Raw genomic sequence first — 22,910 nt, forward strand, 5'->3', positions numbered from 1 at the left:
GAGCCTGTGGTGAGGACCATGGTGGAGCAGGCTGTCCCCCTGCAGCCCATGGTTTACCACTGTGGAGCAGATCTCCATGAGCAGATAGATGTGGCCTGGAGGAGGCTGCAGCTTGTGGGGAGCCCCCACCAGAGCAGGTTACAGGCCAGACCTGTAGGCTGTGGAGAGGAGACCATGCAGGAGCAGGTGACCTGGCAAGAGCTGCCACCCATGGGGGACCCGTGCTGGAGCAGTTTGCTCCTGATGGATAGACCCTGTGGTACAGACCCATATTGGAGCAGTTCTTGAAGAGCTGCTGCCTGTGGGAAGCCCCTGCAGGATCAGTTCAGGAAGGACGGCATCCAGTGGGAGGGACCCCATGTTGGAGCAGGGGAAGAGAGTGACTGTGAAGGAGCAGCAGAGATGAAGTGTTACCACAACCCCCATTCCCCTGCACAACTTGGGAGGAGGAGGTGGAAGAGGGTGGATGAGGGGAAGGCATTTTTAGAGTGGTTTTTTTTTTGTGTGTGTGTGTGTTTCTCACTTCTCTAGCTTGTTAGTAATAGGTAATAAATTGCTCTAATCTTACTATGCTGAGTCTGTTTTGCCCATGATGATCATTGTTGAGTGATCTTCCTGTCCTTATCTCAACCCTTAAGCCCTTTTCATAATATTTTCTCCCCCTTTCCTTTTGAGTAGGGGGAGTGAGAGAACAGTTGTGATGGAGCTCAGCTGCTCAGCTTGGTAAAACCACCACACCTTGACCAAAAAACCCGAAGTTCTGCCAGTTACACCGGGCTCAGAGCCTGATTTACTGGCTCTTCCTGTTCTTCACCTTGTCATTCCCTGTAACTAGAGGGATAGGGGAAAACACTATTTGTGCTCTTGATCTAGTTGTTCCAAGGCTCTGAAGGCTCTTTTGATTGCCCTTGGACTTCTTCTTGGAGCTTCAACACCACCTACCTGAAAAATCAACAGCAGTAGAAATCCAAGGGCAGAACCAGGGCAGGATGCTTTCTCTTCACATACCTAACCTGGGCCCCATGGAGGCAGCAGGCCTCCCTGTGAAGTGGGTCTGGTCTGCTTATTGGGCTTTTTGTTCTCTTCAGTAGGGAGTCTCTTAGGAAGTTTTTCAGGAGACTGCTATAGTACCTTGACAAAATTTGCTTTAGAAAATATTGCTTTGCTAACTATTCCATATCTAAAACTCACTCCTCACCATTACAGCCAGGAACAACTTCACTGTTCTCTAGAGTTCTTAACTCACATTTTTGAATTAACTCCCTCACTCTGAACATCCCTTTCAGCTCCCTCAGTAAATGGGTCCATTCGAGCATAAGACAGCAAGGTGCTGAGTCATCACTCAACTCCCACTGAAAATACAAAGAGCTGAGCATAACAGTAATTCCTTCCATTGACTGACTATCTCTTTTTTCACTTCCAACTAACTTCATTCCAATTCCTTCTATTACAACTGCCTGACTACTTGCTTTCCAGATGCACCCTTGCCCTTTCTTTTCCTCACTTCCTTTGTTGATGGTAACAATTAACAAGTCTGGTCCCTCAAAATCCATGTTTAAGAGCTTTTTTTTTTTTTTTCCTATTAAAAAGGCAGGTATTTTTTGTCAGTAATATGTTCTAGATTATTTTTCTTTCTTTTTCCGCTTATGCCTTTTGACTCATGTTTTAGAGCTTTTCTCACAAACTGCCAGGGCTTATGCTTTGCCTAGTTTTCTGGATTGTTTTCTTTTCAGCTAGTATTTTGAATAATCACATGGCTCTGTGATCAAGAGTTTAAGATAATTCTTCAATTATTGGAGATACAAAAATCATGATATTTGACAACATTGAAATCTTTCCAATACTAATTGCTACATCGCTATCATCATTTGCTGTTAAAGTTTTCCCATTCACCTATACTGGTTTCAAATGGAACTTTAATTCAGTCAAGGAGGGCATCACCATTAGGTGTCCTGTATCTATCTATCCATTCAGTGCTTGCACACTCACTTCATAATTAAAAACAAAAAAATGGGTACTATACAAAGAGAAGGAATTTTGTTTGGATCAAGAAGGCATCATAGCAAAACCAAATCTGGCCAATGTTGATGGAACAAGCATCTCAAAAGGAATACGAAGTACTGCAAGGGTTTAATAGAGCTGGATAATTCTTTCATAAGTTTAAGAGACTCTTCATTGCTTAATTTAGTCAAAACATAGTGAGAAGGAACAAAAAACAATGACAAACACATCCCCAAACCCATAATTGTAAGAACCCATCTCTCTTTTCCATTCTCTGCATTCCTGCTCACTATACCAAGACACACCACAAGCATTACACTCCTGGGTGGTCATGTTCAGCTGCTAAGAGGCAGTGATAACACCTCAAGGAGAATACAGATGAAAAAAAAAAATTAAAACTTACTTCCATTAAGCAGTCAAAAAATATCTGTGCATTCTGTCAGGGGATTGGTTTTCAACAATAAAAAGAACAGTAAGAAAAATGTTTTGAGCTCTCCCAGTCTAGCACAAGTAGTGCAATGTAAAGAATTATTCTGTTCCTCAGGCTGGGCTGTTTCTAAAATCACTTGTGCTCAGAAGTGCCATTCAAAAGTATGCAGAGGTGAGGGGGTGCAGGGGGAAGTGTCGGGGCCATGACAAGCCAATAGGGAAGAGATCTTACACTTACCTCACTGCCGGGACACGTGCAGCTCAGTTGCTGTGGTTTACACAAACTGACTTGCCAAACCACTTTTTATATTTGGTTCCTTAAAGGCAAACGAACAGCAAGTTCTTCAGGGAATGACTGAATGAAAACTTCACTTTTCCAGGGCTAATTTTTACGTAAACTAGGATCATAAAAAGTAACTATACTCTAGGGCACTAACATAAAGAGCAGATGTGTTTATGGTGTTCCCCAAATCGCATGCAAATAGCGAGATTTCAACAGTAGCTCTAAGAGAGCCATTTTGCAAGCAGGTGGTTTGGAGAAGAGTCCAAGATTCTCTCCTCAAGATTTTTCTGATCAGAGAATACTCTTCTTAAAGCAGCAACATTAATCTGACACTAAGTGTCCTTTTCTCCTTGCTATCAAAGACAGAGGAAAAAGCACAGAAAGCTGGACCACCTAAGCTGCTTAAAAAGCTATGCAACATTTTCATTAGTGACAAAGTATAGAATGGCTTGGGTTGGAAGGGACTAAAGATCATCTAGTTTCAACCCTCCTGCCATGGACAGGGACACCTTCCACTACAGCAAGTTCCCAAAGCCCCATCCAACCTGACCTTGAGTACTAACAGGAATGGGGCACCCACAACTTTCCTGGACAACCTGTTTCAGTGCCTCACCGCCCTCACAGTAAAGTATTTCTTCCTACTGTCTAATCTAAAACTACCCTATTTCAGTTTAAAACCATTAACCCTTGTTCTATCACTACATGCCCTTGTAAAAAGTCTCTTTCTATCTTACTTATAAGCCCCCTAGTAGCTGCACTAACCACAGCAATCACCAGTTATGTGAGATTCTCCATCCCAGTACAAACCTCCCCAAGAGTACGTGAAACATTCAGTGGAAAATGAAAGAAGAGTATGAGCTGGGACCATATGTATTCTTCACGGCATCTTAAATGTAAGCTCTGGAACAAAGTACTACTCCCCTTTCTGTGTTCATTGTCATTTACACAACAGAAAAAGGATAACAGAGATAAATCACCTTTTTCAAGAGTCATTTAACTCCTGCAGAGTCTACAAACATTCTGTACATTCGGGATTCAGCATCACTTCAAAACTGTCTGCAGAATTACTGAATTCAAAAATCTCTAACACCCTGCAAAGACCATCATCATCTAGAGGTCCTAAGAGAAGTAAGAACAATATTGCAGTTGAGAACTTTAATCATACCTCAGGAGACATGGGTTCAATTCTCAGCTGTTCCATAAATCATTCATTAACTGTATTATATATTTACATATTCCAACTCACCATCTATAAAATATATGGAGAAGTATTTCCTGGGTTTGCCTAACCCATTTCAGATCCATCTCTCAGCTGTTGGGAGCATCTTTTACTCTCTCTTCATTCAGAATCTCATCACACACAACCTCGGTCGCTGAGAATTACCCTGATACGGCACTTTAGGCAAATATCAACATAAGCATATGTCCACACTGTGCTCCACTCCAGGTTACCTGCAGGGTCCCAGAAGGAATGGTAGACTTGCATATGCAGATAAGATAATCGAAGTTAAAGCCTCCTCCCAGGACTAACTTCTTGGCTAGCAGGTACATACCACGTACCAGGGCATGTCAATTTTAGGCCTCTCTTTGGAGCTCACCTATCAGCTCTTTACTTCCTTCAATCTTCCCATAAGCCTAGCAAAACCTGACTGCAACAGCCTGTCAGATCATTCTGAAACTATTTGTGACCAATAAGCAAATCAGCAAAAAACAACTCTTTTCTATTTCCAGCTCCAACTCTTTGAGAGAAAGATTATAATTATTAGGACAATATTATTTTATGTGACAATGATGACACACAATCCCTCTTGCAAGGAGCTGCATTTTCCATTCTAGAAAAAGATATTTTCTGCCCTGAGCAACAAAAATTTAAACCTTACTACCCTGTGTTTTGTATCAGGCACGACTATCTCACTGTAACCAGTGTTATATCTTTTTTTTTCCCCATCAGTCATGTTTGTTTTCATACAGACTTTTTTCTGCTGACTCTGAAATCTGAAATATCCACCTTCCCATTTAGAGACAAATTGAGCTATTTTCTTCTGCCACATTTTGACTCATATCAAAGCATTTGCCAGGCAAGTTCTGCTCTTTGAGAAGTTGTTGCGACACTCTTGTACAAGGTATCACAGATTCAATGAAGCAACTATTTCTGTCAATCATGTAGATACACTCCTGGGCTTGATAGTGCTAAAAGGAGGAGGAGTGGAAAGACCTCCAGGTTATCTCAGACACGAAAATCAACAGCCAAAACTGGCCAATCACAACTGGCCAATTGGCCATTGTATAGGACTTGAACCATGTATGGATAGAATATTCTGAACGCAGATGACGACAATGGGTCAGTCCTAGCTGACTACATACCCAGGCTAGCCTGATGTAGCAACAGGGCAAAAGCACCTACAAGAAGCCGTTGTCATCTCACACTCACAAGTTACACATTGAACACCTTCCTCAAAGAACTCCTAGATATGAGGTATGTAACCTTGGAAGATTCCACTGCTGAGAAGTCTAATTCAAATCTAATAGGGTTGGAAGAGCTAGACACCAACGAGATACAAATGGATGTATTAAGTAACACTTTCATTCAGCTCTCAGATTGCGAGCAGCATAGCTAATAAAATGTCAGCTTCCTGGCTTGCTAATCCAGAGGCGGTTACAACTACAGAAAAAAAAAAAAAAAGGAAACAAAACAAAAAAAAAAACACAGAAAGATGGTCTCTAGAAAGACCTCTAGCAGACAGCTGACCTGACTAAAAGTGAAGTATACTTCCCTACATACCTGTCATACAGCAAGACTCTGGTCAGGAAAGGTATTTACTTTGTATCTCAGATGCCCACCTTGTAACCCCACAGAAAGGTAAGCAAAGTCCCTAGTGAAGTACTTTGAAATTTGAAGAAGAAAGGTGTATTAACTTTCCTTGTGCCTTCAAGATCTTCATCTTAATTTTTTGTTAGTTTTCATTTCAGTGGGATTAGCACAAGAAAAGTATAAGGCTCCTCCTGAGCCCTGACTTTATTGATTTATTTTATTTATGCCCATTAAAGGCAGCAGTAAAGAACAAGGTGCACACAACTCCAAAGCAAACCTGGATTCTCCCAAGTCCCTGTGCTCTTCTGATTTTTAACCTCTAGTTTTTGCTTAGCAAATGGGAAAAATAGAAGATCCCTCATCTACAACACAGGTAACCTCAATATAAAACACCCTTATGTTTCCCTCTGCCCGTGTCTCCTAAATCAATTTGGAAACATCACAAGGCGTCTTTTTGTGAGCAAATATATTAAAGGAAACCTCTGTAAAGAAATAGTGTCGAGGTTGCAGCTCAGTGGCAGCTATGGCAGTGCCATCAGCTTGTACACCCTATGCTGTGGGAAGTCCACATGAAGTCATAAATGGAGTTCTTTATGCTCTTGCCATAGGCTCACATGGGTACACATTAGTCCAGAATGAACAGGAATCTCTTTTATGAAACCACACTATTCTAAGTTAGAAGAATGGATTCATTTAAGCAGGTCTTCCCAATTCACTACCTTTGAATAAAAAATGTTAAATAAAAGCTCATGTCATTTGTCAGCTGAAATGTATTTTCTCTCTATTGTTATATTTGAATGACTATGCTCTGAAAACAATTTTAAAAGGTCCCTTCCTAAGTAGTACCTTACACAGCAACTAAATCACAACGAGCTTTTTGCTTCATGCCAAAAAGAGGGAGAGAGGGAGAGGACCGACAACAGCAAAACCATTAAAAAAAATCTAGAACCACAGTACAAGACTTGATTTTCCAACTATTTGCACAACCGTTGTGTTATAAAACAACTTCACTGAAAGCCATACAGTCTATTTAAAAGGTATATTAAAATGGGCTCAACTATTGCCAAATACTCAAAGAATACGTTAGGCATATTCATGATGTAGCGTATCCAGTCTTTCTCCAGTGTCCACTGTTTCACCCTGGAGAACCAAATACGTTTGTACCCTTTTCTTTCTCCTCCCTTTTGCTAGGCAAAAGGCTGCCCCTGCTGAGTCTCAAAGAGTTGAGCCATGCCATACCATCAGAACAATTTCAAACTCCGTTATGTATAATGTCATGTTCTCCAGCTGTGTTTCTTAAACCACTTTTAAATTAAACTAAGGAACTTAACTTACTTAGTTAAACTTAACCAAAATAAGCACCACAAATACTACTTAATCTTTCAGAGGAAAAATAACTCAGGGCCCATCCAGAACAGTGATGACATGTCATCTCTGTGGAAAGCTCTATGGTCCCAAGGTTTTTCCTTTCAGGCATGTCTTCCTGATTCTGTACGCTGCCTTTTGTTTCCTCACTGCTGTGCTCGTTACAGCACTAAGACAGGTCTTAAATCTATATAATCCTAAGCAGCTGTAATTCAGTAAGCCTTTTTTTTCCCCTTCATGCTATTGGATTTGAAAATTTCCTTTGCTAGGCCTGCCCACAACACTGCCCATAACAGATAACCCTAAGCTGACTAGTCAGAAAATACATTGCATCAACGACCAGCCATAAATCTGCACTGATATAGAGGCAAAAAGAGCCACTGCTGAAACGAATGTCACATCTGATTGCAGTCTTGTAAGAAGAGAGGTAGGAGACACCACAGGGCAGCAGCAATGAAGGAAGAAGCCTTCCTCTCTCCTAAACTGCAATGAAGCAAGAAATTATTCTGGAGGTCATTACTGAGATGGTACTGCAATTATCATTTCTAGAAACCTTTAGCAATAATTTGAAATCAGAAACAAGGCTCTTTATAAAGTGCTGAGCTCTTCTTTAAAACCTAAGAGGAAAAAAAATCTACCTATTATCCACTCAATAGTTTGAAGTCATGTCAGACAAACTGCGTGAATGCTAGCATGCTGCTATCTGATTTTTAAAAGCAATGTCTCACACAAGTGCAAATGAACCCTCTCTCAGCTTTCTCTGATGGGGGCTGGGAAAGAAAGCAAATAAGCAAGCAGCTGTTATTCCTCAGAAACCTGATCATAACCTGATCAGGATCTTTGCTTCCCCTACTCAGTTACCAAGTTTTGAATGATAGCAGGGCAGGTAGGATATTAGTACGAACAAAACTAAGAGTGGACTAGAGATAGGCAAGTGTATAGCTAGGCTTGGGACACCAGCAAACTGCATGACATGGATCCTGACAAAAAGAAGGAAGAAGAGACTAGGGGCCAACAGAGAGGAAGAAATGGAGGAAGCTTTTATCCTCTCCATTATCTTTGATATTTCTTTATGATGCAGATATAGCACAGCTCTAAAAGCTGAGTATGGTTTCACACATATAAAAATAAATAGTGTTGTTTTCCTCCTTTCATATTCATTTTTATGCACATCCTCCTTGAATACGGTTGTTGAAGAGCTCTTTATAGATCCAGAATCAGGATCTCGCAACCAGGATTGTAAGACTTCTTGAATAATAGGCAAACACAATTTCTGTTTGTATCTGGATGGCTTATTTCTCCTTTCTGTTGTTTTGGCTCATTGTTTTAGTAGAGTACTACCCTCCTGATATAGATTCTTTCACTCTCCTGAGAATTTCCCAAGACACAGGTATTAAGATAGACAACACCTATGGACAAGTTATAAACACAAACACAAAACAAGGTGCAACGTCACCCAAAAATATCAGCATCAGGGGTACAGGAGATAAAAACAACCTTGAGGAATAACAAATCTTTTCCCACCTTTTGAGATAACAAATAGGAAATGCTGCAAAGAAATAGGTTTCAGGAGAAACACATTCCAGGGTAAGAAGCACAGTGAGAAAATAAAAGCAGTGGCCAGCAAAATTAGGAGTAAGTGACAACTGTAATACCAGTAAAATTTCTGATGTCTATTTGTAGGACAAAGAAGGAAATTCATCCTCGTGTTTCTAATTTGAATTTATGGGAGAAGTGTATAATTCAGTGGATTTTCAGCATGTAAAATACAGCAAGTATTTAAGCTTTCCAAAAGCATGCCTTGCTCCAATCAGGATAAGCCATTTAGAATAAGCTGGGGAGGGGTTCATTAAATCACTTGTTTGTTATTCAGACCACAGGAATGTGAATTATATTGGCAAAATGAATCAATCATACAGCAAAAGCTCCAGATATTCTCTGGAGTCTACATTAATCAGCCTGACAAGATGTCACTAAGGATTGGGTCAGGCTCATAACACCGCATCCAAGCAGTTGGGAAAAATATCCCCGAGACTGCTGAAATAGGCAACAGTTCACTCATTTAAAGTTGTCCCCAAAGGCTTGTGTCAACCCTTTATTACTGCTCACACACAGTTGTAGAAGCTTTTAAGTGAGAAACCTGCATTCCTGGACCTTCTAGAAATGTGTGTGTTGTGGAAACAAGCCTGATTCCAGCAATTTTTTGTGAGGACAAGCAAGATGAAGTATCCTGAAAAAAATATGTTTGGGATCCAACATAGCCCTCTGAAGAAAACATATTTAAGAACATGAAGAAGTGGCTAAAACTAGGACACACCAAAACAGATACACCTCTGGGAAACACACAGAGTTGTCATGGAGTCACTTCAATAAAGCACTTTAAAAAACAAAACAAAACAAAAACAACCAACAACTATATTTCTACAGATGATTTTTCATACATACACTTTTTTTTTTTTTCCAATTTTAGATGTTTCCTGTCTTAACCCAAGGTAAATCCAAAATACAAAGCAACGTTTAAAAACACTTGAGCAAAACACACTAAAAATTAAGTTTTTATTCAAAAAAAAAGTACTCACACTTCCCCAGCCCCAGTAAAAAACATGAAATCATGAACTCCTGAAATCTCTTGATTCTGATATAAAGAGAATCTTTGACTGAGATTCTGATATAAAGAGAATCTCACTTTGTTAGTGAGACTAAACATAACAGACAAAACAAGCACTTTGTGGACTGCAGGAGCTCAGATCAGACCAGAAATACAACTGCTGTAGAAGCAAAAAAAATTAGTAAGCAGTTCAGATAAATACTGTAAAGCAGTATAACACATATAGCAATGCATAAAATCAATATACTATACCACAGAATACAGTCACACATTGCTGCTGCTTGGATGCAGGAGGGAAAAGATCGGTGTCTTTGTTCTTGTCAGCACTTGTGCCATCTGTACATTCAAGCTGGATGGAGTTTAAATGTGACTTAGTGACACAGCTGCAGGATAGGCTACAAAAAGTGCTGAATGGCTCAAAGAAGCAGAAGTATTTAGCTGAAGTGTTCTTCAGAAGAGACTGCAAGGGAAAGCAGTCAGATCCATTCTTTCAGGGAATAAATAATAAAAGAATGAAAGTGTTAAATTGCAGCAATATAGTAGGAATGTAAATGCTCAAAAGTGAGGATGAAAAGTTTTCTGTCATTGGAGTAAAACTTCATCTAACTGAACTCATATGGAGTGCTGTGCATGCCAATGTTTTAAATTCTACGTTAAAAGCTACACCACCCTGCACCACAACAGCATAAATATTAGTGTAAGCATCTAAATCATGTCCCAGGCTGCATTGGCAAGATTGTATTCAGCACATCAAGGGATACAATTATTTTACTCTTCTCAGTACTTGTTACACCACACTTGGAATGCTGTGTCCAGGTTTGGTCCTCCCAGAAGACATTAAAAACTTGGAGACCATCCAGCAGAGTGCCACTAAGACAAGCAATAGGCACAAGTTGCTGAGGGAATTTTTGTGTGCATATGAGAAAAACTGAAAACAAATGGAATGAATTGATAAGTAGTGAAATAAATTACCAAAAGAAATGATGGAATCTCTCTTTCAGTAAACACTCAAGGCTGGGTATTATAATCTAAGGCCTTGCTTTCAGTAGAAGGTTGGACAAGATGGTCTACAGAGGTCCCTATCAACCTAAACTTTCTATGATTCTATAATCTAAACACTAATCTAAACTCACCTCGAGTACTGTGTGCAGTTCTGGGCACCACAGCACAAAAAGGACATTAAACTGTTGGAGAGTGTCCAGAGGAGGGCGACGAAGATGGTGAAGGGCCTAGAGGGGAAGACATATGAGGAGCAACTGAGGTCAGCCTGGAGAAGAGGAGGCTGAGGGGGAACCTCATCGCAGTCTACAACTTCCTTGCGAGGGGGAGTGGAGAGGCAGGTGACCTATTCTCCGTTATCACCAGTGACAGGACCCACAGGAACGGTGTTAAGCTGAGGCAGGGGAAGTTTAGGCTGGACATCAGGAAGGGGTTCTTCACCAAGAGGGTGGTTGCACACTGGAACAGGCTCACCAGTGAAGCAGTCACTGCACCGAGCCTGTCTGAATTTAAGAAGAGATTGGACTGTGCACTTAGTCACACGGTCTAAACTTTTGGGCAGACCTGTGCGGTGCCAGGAGTTGGACTTGATGATCCTTATGGGTCCCTTCCAACTCAGGATATTCTATGATTCTATGAAACATATACTATGATCTAAACATCTGCTATATACTGTAATATCTACTGTAACCTCATTTTTACATTAGAGTTTCTCTGATTTTCCTTCACATTCCACTAATGAAATAAAATAAATAAAAACAATAATGACAAGCAGAAAGGACAGTTCACTGTTTTTCAGAACGACTGTCAGCATCTCTTGAAATTATCATCAAGCAGTAGGGTTAAAAGCAGGTTCTCTTTCACACAATGCATAATTAGGCTACTGAACTTACTGCCACAGAATTTCAGAAGGCCAAAAGGATAAATGACTTAAAAGGCATTACATGATTTTGTTCAATTCCTTTAGTGCCTTTTAAGCAGGAAGGATAGACCTGTCACCTCTAGTTTAAGAAATCCCTAGCACCCACTGGAAGCTGGGAAAGTAAGTCAGGAAAATATTATTTACACCATTTTGTAACTGTTTAGAGTTGCAATCTTCTTCATCTACACTCAGGATATGTGAACTTCTGGTTTCATCTAATATATCCATTTTTTTATTCAAGCCTCATTACAAGAAGACAAATCAAACCAATATAAATCAAACACAGTAGTCTCAGTGTGTAACCCTACTACTACGGTTTATTTGGATCATCAGTTTAGATGCTCACAGAAGAACGATAGAAGCCTTAGCACTACGATTTAATAAATCATGAAACACAATAATGCTTTATTCCAACTGAGATATAAAAGGGAGAACAGGCTGAGAAAAAAAAAAAAAACAGGACAAAATCCAATAATAGTGACAGTTTCCATATCTACCAAAAGGCAGACAGTGAAAATTCCCAAGAAAATAGCTTCCAACCTGCCAGAGTAACAGATAGCTCTATCACACCAAGGTCATATATCACAGCCACCTCCACAGGTCTATGAGCAAAGTAGATAACACCTAAAAACCAAACAAACACAACAAAGTACACCCCATAAGACACAAAACCAATGTAGCACTGAAAGACATAAACCCAACATCCTGGCTGTGGAATAAAAAGATCCTACCAAAGAGTTCTTTCTACATTTTACCCACTGAAAAGGCCATTAAAACAAAAGTTTGACAATTGAAGACACACATACGGACGGCTTCAAAGGCTCGGAAAAGCAGAAAGAACCGTTATTGCCAGATATGCAACAGGAAGCTTTTTCATCTTAATTCTTCTACCTTTTTTAAGTGTTTATTTTGGTTTATTTATTTACCATTCATGAAATTATTGTATTAGCTAGTTTGGAGTCACAAAATAACTTATTTTAATGGACACCACAAAGAGAGATATCTCTTCACCTTGGCTCAAGTCCATTGGTTGACAGTCTCAAGACGACAGCTTTAATTTTCTTAGGGACACGTTACAGGTAGTGGGGAGTTTTAGGATTTTTGTTACATGACATGAGAAAACTTCCACTCTTCTAGGTAATTCTGGAAGCCAGTGACATGCTAGACTTCTGGAGAGCACAGCCTGGATCGTTTTAAGGTACTGAACATGAAAGGAGTTTTATGCCTGTGGACCATGCTGTACAAGCATGCAGAGTTCAGAGGTGTCTTGCCTGCGCCAAGTCTCCCACAAGGCACTGGGCATAACAGATGGCCTGTTGCTTAAGACACTTATGAAAGACTTGAGAGGTCCAGATTCAGTTTAACTTTGTACAAAACATTTAGTAGGGCACATCTACACCATGGATGTAGACAGACGTAAGCTCTCTGCCCAAACTAATCTGGAAATGAAAGTGCAGGGAAGACCGCAGCAAAAGACACCCAAGCTCATGGTATGTAACAGGCAGGATTTCTAAGCTCACGTACAATGCCATGCACACACAGCCAAACAGAACTCCATACGAGCATATCTGTACTACATGTGGACTTGCTAGTTCTGGTCTCCAATAGCTTTCAGCTCTCTAGACTGTGCTCCACTGTAGGTATTCTCTTTGTTTTGGTTGCTTTCCACCTGTATTATGAGGATAAAAGCACTGCCGGTACTTACAAGGTGTCAAGAGGATAAATACATCGAATGGTCTTAAGGGACTAAGTTTTACGGCAACAGATGTAATGTCAATTCCTTAAAACAGCAGAAGTGGAGATGACAGGGCAATCAGAACTCTGAGGAAAGAGCAATTAAGATCAGAAAGTTGTCTTTTCTTCCCTCCCCCCCACCCAAGGTTGAACTGGCTTTTTTTGCAGCCAAAGGACACCGCAGAAAAGGCACTCTTTGGGAACATGGCGATAGCTAGAATAACTGGAATGGATGGTGAACGAGTATATAGGACAGCAAGATTCTTAACCAGCAATTTAGTTTAAAACTGCTTTGAAATGACGTGAAATGAGATGTTTACATTTCTGAACTACAATCCATTGACAGGCAGCTCTTTTACCTGCTTAAGAACATAATTGGTTGGAAGTTCTCCAAGACAACACAGAAGAAATGAGGCTTGTGAAGAATGCAAGCTACCCAGCAATGACACAGCTACTAACAAAATATAACATCCAGCAACATTACTTAAAGATGTGCTTAATAAATCAATCGAGAACCCTAAAAGAACAAACCTCTGATTCAGAAGTAGCCTTCCTGGTAACTGAAAGTTACCTCAAGTTACCAGCAGAACAACTTTCAGTTACTAGATACCGATATAAGTCAAACCATCTAAAAGGAAAAATCAGAGGACCTGCTACAGGCTCAGGTGCAAAAATCTAATGAATCAGAAGTGATCAGCTGCAAAACTGTTCATGTTAGATTTGCAAATCTTATGTGGATTTTAGTTCTCTGAGCTACCAAATTAAGTGAATCTTATTGTACAGTGCCAATTTTTACCCCTCTCTCATTTTTGCACCATTTCAGAATGTACACCATTACAGTGATTGCACATTACGGCATACAGAGATTATTACATATGACAGAATTACTCTGAGTTAACTGCTTCCATTGTTAACTATTACACACAGTATTTGCAGAGTAAGCTGTTTGGTTTAACTTAACATGCTTTTCATTGCATGTGCAGCATAGCAGAAACATGCGCACAAGCAACTAATACATCTCTGCTAACTACTAGTAATTCGTTAAGCTGATGAAACCCTACAGCTTACAGTTGTCTGTTCATAACCTTATTTTCTTTGAAAGCTCATTGTATTCTTGCTTCAGTCCTCTTAACCATACAAAAATTAAAAAAAAGAAAAAATGCTTATTTTAGTTTAAAAAACTGTAAATCACAGCTCCTTATAATTTTGAAATTAATAGTTCTGTAAGCAGCAAGAGATTAGCACACCCATTTCTATTGATTTTAAATCCTTGCAATGACTCTCAATGCATGTTATATACTTCCCAGTCACACAGGGATGTTTCAAGATGCTGCTTTTAAGAATCAACAGTCATGCAGTGACTTTCTACAGTTTGTACCTACAGCCCTTGAAATTGTACCTGAATGCACTTGAGAAAGAAATATGAAGAAGTATACAAAAGAAATCAAAAAGATACAAATTCAGTCTCTGACATTTCATGACCAGTATTATATTGGAAGAAAGACATATAGACAGTAGTTCAATGTATTTTCAAATGTATGCCTCTCTGGTGCACTGATTAGAGTGTCTCTCTGGTGCACAAGGGTTTACATTTAGGAGAGTCAGAAGACAGGCAAAAAGACAGGAGTAGCAAATTCAGCTTGCAATGAGGACCAAGCAGACTCAACAAGAATCCATGGGTGCACAATTCCTTCCCACTAAAATGGAAGCAACAATTTTCTTTTAAATTATTAATACTTCTGACTCTGAAAAATTAATTCTCATATACTGCATTTAACAACAAACATAGAAAACTCAAGGAAACAATCAAAGATATTGCTAGCTAGACACGCTGTGCTTCAGCTTCCATTCTCTTCCAAGGGATGCAAGGACAACCAACAGCTAGAGAGTATAGAGGCACTGGGTGAGAAACCAGATGAAAGCCCATGTGGCAACTGTGACACTAAACATTTACAGGTGGGTTCAGACTGGTTACTAATGCTCTAGGGACTTGACTGTGACTTGTTAAAGGACAACCACAAACATGAGCTAGACGAATAGTAATGCTGTGGCAAACCTAGCACCACCTGCACTACCTCAGCAGTGATAAACCTGTTTGCCATGGTGCCAAGTTTTGACAGACACTAATGGAGATAAATGACAGATGACTTTTGAACTTCAAACCAGCAGCAAGCTCCAAGAATATTCAATATCCCTGCTAAGCTGGATGGAGTAGTTCAATGAAAGAGGCTTGGACAGCAATGTGAACTTTTGCCCGGTTCAGGAAAAGATGGAGGAAAGAACAATCACCCCAAATTTCCAAACACTTGGAAGTTTAGCTATGGCTGCTGAATACATGCAGCAATTTAAGTTGCTCCTAAGCAGCAAGGGACTGAGCTGAATAGATCTGAATAGAATTAGATCTAATTTGTTTTAGAAAGTTCTGAAATTGTTTTGGGTTCAATGTCTGCAGCCCTTTCTCTAAACTGATATTAAAATGATTAAATTTTATGTTATCGCCACAAAAAGCTCAGCAAATATTCACTGTTTAATAACACACCTCCAGCCACATTAGGTCCCTTTGCTTTTCTTGGAAGGTGTAATTTATTTATACCTTCAAGGTATTTAAAGCAGAGTCCAAAATATTCATCAGAATTCCTCCTTTAATTCCAAGTTCCAGTGAGTTGCTGAAAGACTGGGTAACCTTACCAGTGATGTGGTATGAACACAGAGGAACTACTAACTATGCAATACCAAATTATCTGCAACAACCTGGCTGCCCCCTTGGAATGTCTTAACTTTATGTACAGCAAAACCCCAATTAACTGAACATCACTTTCCAAAAACTGAACTACATTCCCTCATCTTTTCTACTCAGGTTATGTTCTTCATCAGCAACATTTAAATAAGCAAATCAGATGCCCTCTCAGACAGCCAGACAATGGAGTTACAAGCTTATCCTATTCTACTTGCGTGAGGAAGATTATACCCCTTTGGATCAGCCTCTTGCAGACATACTAACCAGGAAGGCAGCACAAAGAGACATAAAGGGAGCATGCTGACAAAGGCCAAATCAAGCAGCTTACTGATATGTTCTACAGGAGCTTGTGAGTCCAGAGGTAAGTAAGATACGTTGCAGCTATTAAGATTATTCAAAGTTAATAATTCTACACCATGATTACAACCATAGCCTTATAAAAGTTGGTATTTTGATTATTTTTAAAAACTGGGGACTTGAGACACAGAGGCTGAAGAGATTTGCTTAAGGTCACACAGCCAGAGGATATGAGGAATAGAACTTGAATATTCTTCAAGAGGTTTAACCCCCAGGAAGGCTGGGGGTTGTCACATGCTTTCTATTTTGAAATTCTTATTCTGCTTCTCACTTTCAATGACTATATACCTCTGCATATACAAATGAGGAAACTATATACAGCAGACTACATTATAACTGATGTATAAAACAGATCTGCTTTTTGAGTTATGAATCAACTCATCATTTATCCAAAATAACAGATACAAATGGCCCTCAGACCTACCTACATCTGGAGTAAACACCTCTGCACTGAAGGAAAACAAAATTAATTATTTAAAAAAAAAAAAAAGCACCAACTGATTAAATATGGTGTTAGTAAAGAGCAGTAAGTGAGAGGAACACCATGAAAAGCGCCATATCGGATGTCTCCCTTGTCAAGTTTCAACTGCTTAGACTCGCTCCCCTAAAAACAGTTATGGGGCCCCCACCACCTGGATTAACCAGTCTAACTCAGTTCTGAAGCAATCCTTGCTATTTTAAAATAAAAATAGTCTCAGGCCTCAAATCAAGTTTGATTATTAAGCTATAATGTCACATTACGGTTTTCTTAATGGAGTTTATTTACACCATATTCATTAGGACACCACAGCTTTTGAACTACATATTGCATTTTTTTCTCTCAGCCAAAATGCTGACATGCAAAAATATTTGTCTAATTGTACTCCAACACTGATGTGCATGTTTACATAGGCAAACTAAAGAGTGGTATACCATCTGGAGGGGAAACAAACTAAATGCTGGACTCTTTTCACAGCTTTTCAAATCCCTATTAAAAACTGAGTTCCTCCTGCTAATGTGACTGAACATATTAGCCTTTAGAAAATTAAGACCTCTGCTTTTCCAGATTTCACTGTATTGCCCTGAATAACTTTTAAGATTATTATTTTTCTTTTTGGTAGCCTTACTCTCACGGAATTGTACTACAATTGTCACCTCACTGCTGTCCTATGTCATCACAGTAAAAATATGCCAGAAGTAAATATCGTTATTATGTCAAGAAAAAAAGCATCTCGGGGTCACTCACTGTCTCTCCTTGTCATTATTCCCTGTGTCAAAAAATGGGTGCTATCAGATAATGCATTCAGGGCAGGACAACAAATGAGAGAATTTGAAAATGCTTTGTGTTCTAAGCAGTCTGTAATGTGCAATTTTGTTCTCATTTCAGGAACAAACCCTCTGCCGTGCCTCTCTTAAACCTCAGAGATTAACTTTCGGTTATGCATAGGGACAAAGTCTGCTCACAAGATTTATCTGTTTGACCAGCAGGCTCAGATGAGCATTAAAGCTTTGTACTTCAGACTAGTGTGCTATAGTAGTTATTCCAGATAGGGACAGATACACATTTAAGAATGGATTACCCTATATAAACAATTCTAAAATTTTTAGCTGCTCTACAGTATCAATACTTCTGACACCAGTCTCACCCAAACAGAGAAGGGACACACTCCCTTTGTTTTAGTTTGGTCTGAGACTTAATAAAAAGTGACTTTCATGGCTGCTGTGCTACTTTATGCTCACTGATTATCATACAACATTGTTTTTCATCATAAGAAAAAACATGAATCACTCCTGCTGTAAGATTAAATAAGGCAAATAATCAATGCAGTATAATTTTCATAACACCATCAATGAAAAATTTGCTATATTTGACTTTTCACTGATACTTCTGGACCAGCAACTTTCCAAAGCATATTTTTCTCTTCTAGCCACGTTTTAGCAAAATGTTCACAAACTACTAGAAAAAATTATTTCAAAACTGAATAATAAATATCTGGATTTGGAAATTTGACTGCATTTAACTTAGATAAATGTTAACTTCTGCTCATAATTATACTATTAATTAATAGGTACTATTCCTATGAGAATTTATAGTAGTTTAAATATAAACAACTTATAAAAGAAGCCACATTAAGAATCTTCCTTCCTGACTATACTTAGCCTTCCTACCTATTGAAATACAGAAGATCAGAAATTTAATCATCTTGCTAGATGTTACCCCTAATAAAATGCATTTTATATTAAAATGAAAGCAACGCTGAAATCTAACAAGATGTGTATTATGAATGTTTCACTGTATGTGGAGTCATAACCTCAATTTAATAGAACAAATTATACTTTGGAAGACTGTCTACTTGTAAAGTTCTCTACTGAAGCTTTAATAATTTATTCCTGACACTATAAACCTTACCTTTTAATTCTCATTATGAAATTCTCATTTCATGAGTAAAATTTCTTTTCAAAATTTTTGGATTATAAAATTTCCATTTTACAGGCAATAAGATTTTCTGATATAGTCTGTGAAAAAAAAAACTTGTAAATCGTTTTTCTAATTAAAAAAAATAATGAAGTGAAATGTACCCATTAAATACTTGTACCCTAATCTTTACATTTGGTGATTACCTTTCTTGAAAACTAAGCTGCAATCTACGGAGGCAAAAATCAAAATTTGATTTCTTCTGCAGTGCTATATTGGCTGCTTTGCAATCTCCATGTGTTTGTACATAAATATTCTGAAGGCAAATAAAATCAACCAACATTCCTAGTTGCCCCATCCATAATATGCAAAACATATTATGCACTTAGGATAAATTCGGTGTAAATCATCATCCTAGCCACACATTTAAATACTATAAGCTTCCTTAACCCTCAGCTCAGACTTCCCTAATCTCTAAAAGAAAGCAATGCCAGATGGCCATGAACAACTGCTAAGAATCAGAGGGCCACAGAGAAACACCTGAAGCCCTTAGTGATACGGTGGAGAAACACCTTCTGTTTCGACTTACTGCTGGGCCACACTTAGATCAAATTGCCTTGTGGAACTCGCATGCAGTCCTTCCACATTAACTCCTACATCTGCTAGGAATTTTCAAAACCTGTATTTTATTGTCATGAATCTAATTTACCAACACTTAATTCCTGTCTGGCAGAAACAGTGTACTACCTCTTTGTCATAGTTATCACAGTAGCAGTATGTTTGTTACGTGAAGATAAAGACAATCCACTAACCACTGCACTTCTCCATCACCTTCAAGCATATGTATATATATATAGGTACATATAAAAAATAACATATACAAAATATTATATATATATATAACAATGTGTACACTATATACGTATGTATACACACATACATAATTGGTCTTCAAATATGTATGAGCTGGTTGCCAGACTGAAGGTGTAGCACAGCTCAGTGCTGCACAAGGGACAGATTATGTCTTTTTCTCTGTGTCAAGAAGCAAGTAATGAACAAAGATTCCTCTTCTTCAACAGAAGAGCATCCTTCTTTGGGCCAACACTGAGAATTGTTCAAGCTAACAGTGACCAGCATTCTGGGACCCTAAAAGTTACCCCTCTTCCTCATTTGCCAGTGGAAGTATTGAAGAACCACCTTTTTACTGGAGAAAAACATCACTTCCCACAGCCAAGCCTTCTGCTACTACCGATTCAGAACAATGTAGCTTTGTGACAAGCAGACTGGAAGGCCCATTAACTGCATCATTCCCCACACAGCTGCTAGACTGTGTCTATAAAAATTCCTTGAAACACAGTTTTTCCACCTATGTTTCCAGTTGCCTAAACCAGTTCCTGTATGAAAAATACAATTCTTGCCTTTGTCAGAAGATAAATGTGTTGCAATGGTCTCTTCACCTCTAAGGACAGGAGTCTCACTTGGTTTTAAATACGAAGTTCAGAGAGGTTTCATGCTCAAACAGGACTCTTCTTTCTTTTTTATATATAAAAGAAATCACCTTGCATTAGAAAAGATGAGAGCCACTGCTCAAGAGCAGACACAACTTCATGGTTTTGGACTTGGATTTCTTAACAGAAATTCAGAAGGAAGCAAGGTTCAAACTGCAGTGGGGTGCTACAGTCTCAAACACGGCCCTGACAGCGATGCTTGGAGACACATTTTGTACTTAATAGCCCAGTGTGCTGAAAGCCAGGACAGACGAGAACAAGCAAACCTGTGAATGGGGAAAAAAAGGTTGAGAGGACAGACAGGACTGAAATAACATGGAGTGCTTCAGTACAGGGAGTTGGGGGCAGTGGCAGAGCTGTGAGGGAAGGACAGGGCTGGGCTAGCAGGAGGCACTGACAATTTCAGTGTCAGCAAGGAGCACGTGTAGAGCCAAACAACCAAAACCTGTCAGACAGCCACAGTAGGACAAACATAGGTTCCAGGTGCAAAGCCAGAGATGTCAAACTACAAGAACATCTGCCAATAGCATGATTCATTCTAGCTCACATTGCCGTGAATAAAAAGAGAAGATAATTTTATTTATTCAAATGGCTTAAGACACAGGACAATAACATAGCCTGGTTATAGAGAATAAGAATCTAGCAAGACTGCAGTCCTCTGGAAGAATACACAGAACTGTCAAAATCAATTTTGCCAGCCAGTCTTAAGACAGATAAAGTCAAGAATGGGGGACTTCTGAACCAGGACAATGGATCACATTTCTGTTGTAAACTACTTGACATCTTGCATTTTAGCATTTTTCCATAATTGTCATTACAGTACCATATTCATTCTGTTTAGCCTGGCTCATAAAAAAAAAAAAATTAGATCAGACAGAGATGTGACAAAGTCTAATAAGTGCAAGAAAAGCAGCATAAGCCTAATTAGAAAAGACATATAGGGGAGGGGGCAAAGGGGATTCAGAGGTAAGAGTTAAGGAAGTACAGGGTACTAGAGAGCTGTTTCAGATAGTAGGTTAGACTTAGTCAAGAAGCAATGTATTTGTACAAAGTCCAGCGGGAGCTGAATAGTCATAGATGAGCACACAGAAGAGGTCTAAAATATTGTTTGCAAGGTCAAGAAATGGAAAAATGGGCACTGAGGGTCTTATACCCAGCCAATGTTGCTGCTTGGAAAGGAGATAAAATAAAAATAAAAATAAAAAGATTCCGTATTTAAGTAGGTGAGGGTTAAGAGGACATGGACAATGGTATCAGAAGAGCTATACAAAAAATAATGGCAACATATAGCACATGAAAATAAATACATATATATATGCATACTTCTAAGGTGTCAAAGTAATAAAATCTTTGAGTCAAATAGAAATGATTTATTCCAGTAATAGTTAAGGCAACATTCTGGTAGAGTTCATATACATAAAATAAAAAATAAAAACAATCACAAGTGAATTTTGATCAAATGTTCTTCATCTACCACTCCTATCTTTCTGTTTAAGTAAGATTCCCACAACTTCAGTGACTGAAACATTTCAATCTATTACTGCTAAAAGATCACTGTTGTTTGTGTGGTTCAACACTATACCAAATCTCCCATTAATACTTACTCTTAATGTTATTTCAGTAACAGGGTCAAGACAAACAGAGAAACTCCTAGTAAGACATCCATTTGTACACTGATGAGCCCTACATCAGAGATAGCTATCTGAACTGGACTATAAGTGATCATTCTTCCAAAATAAATCCAGAAAGAGGTGTATTCATTTATGTATGAGGCATATTGTATATTTCTGGATCACAACCATTAATGATTTTGTTCATTTGTCCAAAAGTTGCAACTATCAAGAAAGCAGTGTGCTTTGATTTTAAATGAAGCAAACTATTCCATATTGAGCTCTGTTCATGCATACACAGTATTTCAATCAGCCTGTGATTTCCTCAAAAGTACTGTTCACTTAAGAATGTCTAGCTGCCAGTTGACTTGAACTTTTCCTCCCTCCCTTGTATGTGACACCGTTTTGCTCAAAGTAGGCACTATGCTTTTAATTTGCTTGCTGAGGCATTGTTACAACTCTTCATGTGTCTTGGCCGATGGAAGAATTTAGACCCCTGAGAAGCAAATGCAAGTCTCCAACTTCACACACCAACATGGACAACTGTAGCTGAAACTGAATCCAGACTAATTTATTATTCCAGTAATTTCGCATTTATGCTGATACCATAATAGGTTAGAACATATGTAATTTACTGTTTTTAATTGGACAAATGGAACAGAACTTCATTCAAATGAAAAAGCCATTTGTCAAATGAAGTTTACACAAAATACATGAGATTTATGGCAACAATGAGAATGTACTTCTAAATCAAACTAACCTACAGCTTAATAAAATATGAGGTATTACAAAAGAATGCAAAAATCCTTCCAACCACAGGATTTTAATGCTACAATAATTCTGCTCTTCCTAAAGGACAACAATTTTGCCCTTTCTTAAATAATACAGTTCAAAACACATATTAGAATACTGAGTTTCAAGAATTAGTAGTTAAACCACAGTAATCAGGTGATAATAAAGATATAGAAAGCATGTGCATTTTCCCATTAGGCACAGGTTTAACATGGAAAATATTCTATGCAGGTGGAGGGGGAGGGGAGGGAAACATGGGGGGGGGTGACTTACTGTAGTACTTCAAAGATGCACTATTCACGTAATGCAGCAGTACAGGATACGCTAATAAATGAAGGCAACTGAAAAGGCAGTACTC

General features: G+C 38.8%; 1 protein-coding gene and 1 long non-coding RNA gene across 4 annotated transcripts in view; both read right to left on the reverse strand.

The window, feature by feature from the left end:
• Positions 1-22,910, reverse strand: part of TSPAN9 (tetraspanin 9) — a 186,329-nt gene that overhangs the window by 79,870 nt on the left and 83,549 nt on the right. The window lies entirely within an intron of this gene.
• On the reverse strand, positions 1,626-22,901 carry LOC308188486. The gene is made up of 2 exons (XR_013945525.1): positions 10,632-22,901; positions 1,626-9,985 (listed from the first exon to the last, which is right to left on the reverse strand). It is a non-coding gene; the product is annotated as an uncharacterized lncRNA (long non-coding RNA).

The sequence above is a fragment of the Anser brachyrhynchus genome (assembly GCF_964034855.1).
Source record: "Anser brachyrhynchus genome assembly, chromosome: 1".
Taxonomy (NCBI): Eukaryota; Metazoa; Chordata; class Aves; order Anseriformes; family Anatidae; genus Anser; species Anser brachyrhynchus.